The sequence below is a fragment of the Etheostoma cragini genome, chromosome 11 (assembly GCF_013103735.1).
Source record: "Etheostoma cragini isolate CJK2018 chromosome 11, CSU_Ecrag_1.0, whole genome shotgun sequence".
Taxonomy (NCBI): domain Eukaryota; kingdom Metazoa; phylum Chordata; class Actinopteri; order Perciformes; family Percidae; genus Etheostoma; species Etheostoma cragini.
Genome location: NC_048417.1, coordinates 528,296 through 531,416, shown reverse-complemented (window position 1 = coordinate 531,416; position 3,121 = coordinate 528,296). Strand labels below are relative to the sequence as shown.

Genomic DNA, 3,121 nt, shown 5'->3' with positions numbered 1-3,121 from the left:
AGGGGGAATGAGAGGGGGGAACACCAGAGCAGGGGGAATGAGAGGGGGGAAAGTAGCTGATCGTTGGTTTCCACTGAATCTGAAACTAAACAGCTGCTTTATTCATTCATCATTAATTATGAATTACTAATTAGTTGCATACTCACATGATGAGAGCCTCCCATTCGAAGAAGTTCTCCTCATTGGCCGGCCCTGCAGAAACAACAACAGCCAACAGCCAATCAGCTTCTCCCTGGTCACCGGCTCTTCCTGCTGATCACCATGCAACGTTTGCTTTTCTGTCCAAATCTTTTTACGGTCTCTCTTGTCGGGGTTTTACACATCTGTCGTCACTTTTTTACAATGTTTTCCAGTAAATGTTTTGACAAAGCATCAACTTGGACCCCAGTGTTAAATAATAATAATAATAATAATAATTATACTAATAACTTTATTAATCCCACAAGGGGAAATTAAAGCTCACACTTATCACACACAGGGCTGAACTACACACACATGCTCAGAGAGATGGCAGAGTGTGTGTGTGTGTGTGTGTGTGTGTGTGTGTGTGTGTGTGTGTGTGTGGGGTGGGCGTTGTAGTTGGGGGTTTGGTCCACCACCAAGTCCACCACCATACTCTGGTCCCTACGGGGACTTGAACCAGCGACCCTCCGGTTCCCAGCCCAGCCCCCAACATGTCTTCTTTCATCCTCACATGAAGACTCACCTGCAACAATCCCCTCCGGTGGGTTCAGGGTCAGCTCTGAAAACACACACACACACAGACACACACACACAAACAGACAGACAGACACAGACATACACACACACACACACAAACAAACAGTCACATACACACACAGACACACACACAGACAGACAGACAGACACACACACACACACAGACAGACAGACCGACAGACAGAGACACACACACACACAGAGACACACACAAACAGAGACAGACACACACAGACACAGACACACACACACACAGAGACACACGCACACACAGAGACAGACACACACAGACACAGACACACACAGACACACACACACGTTAGCATTTGTGCTAACATGCTAACCGTATACTACATGCTAACATTGACAAGCTAACAAGCACACTGACATCACAATTAATTTTATATTACCTATATAATAGAATATAATGTTATATAATATATATCACAAATCTGGTACAACATGACTACATATCCCCTCGCTAACGTATGACTAGCCGCAATATTCTCCAGGTGCACCAAACTCCATTTACAATACTGTCGAAATTAGGATTATCAGAGCGTAACAGCAGTTAATACCACCGCTGTAGCTCTAGCGTTTCCTGGCACCTTTACGGGTTCTAATCTTTATTTCGGCTCTGAAACAGCATGTTAAATTATCTCTGTTTCTGTTAAATTTGAGTTTTAGAACGAGGTCGCCAGTTTTTAAAGTTGCGTAAAACCCGTCTGCGAGGAAGATTCTGGAGCGCTGAGAGCGACAATAACAACTTATATAATGTGTTATTTTACCGCTGTTAATGCTACTGGGTGTGTGAACTTAATGCCGAATTTAAGGTACATTTCAAGCTCTTTATTATACATTTAATCTATGTTGAAATGCATGAGCTGCACTGCCGTGGAGTAAAGAAACCACTAAATGAGCGGATTATTGAATGGGGTTTGGTGCAGGTGGACAACAGGCGATCGCGGGACTGTTAGCTTAGCGTGCTAACGTTCTCAGTTGTCCCGTTGGCTGACGGTGTCACGTTCACTTACGTTTATACTCGGCCATGAGTCTCTTCAGCGCGGTGCCGGCCATCGCGGGCTTTCACGGAAAACAGAAAATAAAACTCAGCTCCGAGTTGTAACGTTACTCATGGATGTTGTGTTACTTTCTTTAGCCTGTCGTCACCACAGCTGACCCAGCCAGCACTTCCTGTTGGCTGTGTGTGAGTGTGAGCTCACAGCGCCCCCTGCTGGCCAACCACAGCAGCCGCAGCATGACGGGGGGGGGGGGGGGGGGGGGGGGGGGGGGGGGGGGGGGGGGCGGCGATAGATGGATAAAGCAAAATAACATAACATTCTGTGTTGCAGAAGACTTAAAAATAGCGATTGAGACCATAACGTGACCATTTTTTTGGACAAAATTAACTTGACTTGACCAGGGCTGAAATCTACTCACAAGTGAAGATTTTAAACAGTACAACTGTTCATTATAACATAAAATTGTCAGTTTTTAATTACTGCCCCAAGGCGATGAACTGCCAGAAGGTTTTCTGTTATTTTAGTGATTTATTTCTTAAGAGTGTACTTAGATTTGCAGCCAGCAGTCCGCTGGACAGACAGAACAACAAAGAAATCAGAAAGACTGATGTCTTGACTGATGATGATGAAGAATTACAATAATCCAGCCGAGCAGTGATAAAAGCATGAAGGACATTTTCAAGATGTTTGGAAGGACGATAGGCATTTATTTTAGCTATAAGTCTTAACTGGAAGAAACTGGTCTTGACTACTTCACTGGTTTGTTTGTTAAAAGTAAATGAGGTGTCAAAAATAACACCAAGATTTTAGGTAGTTTATCTTGTGTCTCCTTGTGAGTGTTGGTATGTTCTGTTTCCTGTTTTATGTTGGTAGTCTGGTTTCCTGTTCTGTCTCGTCTTCCAATCTTTACTTTTGTCTGTCTGATTGTCCCGCCCAGCCTTAACACTAGAACTGCCATGACGGTCATTCTGACCGTTTTGAAATTTACATATGTAATAACTTTGCTGGATAAAAAAATACAATCCTGCTAGTTCCTGACTTTTCCTAAAAGGCTGTATATTTTAATTTAAAAAAGTTTTTATATACATTACACACAAGGCAAAGAAAATAAAATCACTTTTACCTATTTTGGCCATACACGGTCATATTGACCGCTTGGATTTTCGCGGTATTGTTTTTAATCTTTCGCGCGGTTGAAGATGCATATTGGTTGCTTAGTTACTATCAGCATCTCTGCCAAAGAAACGTGATAAGCGGTCTTGAGTACCTAGTGTGGGCATTACCGATGGGCCGAAGGTAAGGCCAGAGTCGCTAACGCTAGCTACCACCGTGAATACGGCGTGAATGGACTCCGTTCTGAAGAGCCGCCGGGCGCTCGC

At 43.8% G+C, this 3,121-nt stretch overlaps 1 protein-coding gene and 1 long non-coding RNA gene across 2 annotated transcripts in view; both read right to left on the bottom strand.

The window, feature by feature from the left end:
* Positions 1-2,319, bottom strand: part of LOC117952763 (galactose-specific lectin nattectin-like) — a 24,319-nt gene extending 22,000 nt beyond the window's left edge. Inside the window, exon 1 of the mRNA XM_034885293.1 lies at positions 2,294-2,319. The gene's annotated coding sequence lies outside the window, so the exon portion shown is untranslated. The remainder of the gene's footprint in view (positions 1-2,293) is intronic.
* Positions 139-1,950, bottom strand: LOC117952770. Its single transcript, XR_004658498.1, has 3 exons — positions 1,755-1,950; positions 707-742; positions 139-192 (listed from the first exon to the last, which is right to left on the bottom strand). It is a non-coding gene; the product is annotated as an uncharacterized LOC117952770 (long non-coding RNA).
* Positions 2,320-3,121: the final 802 nt, after the last annotated feature.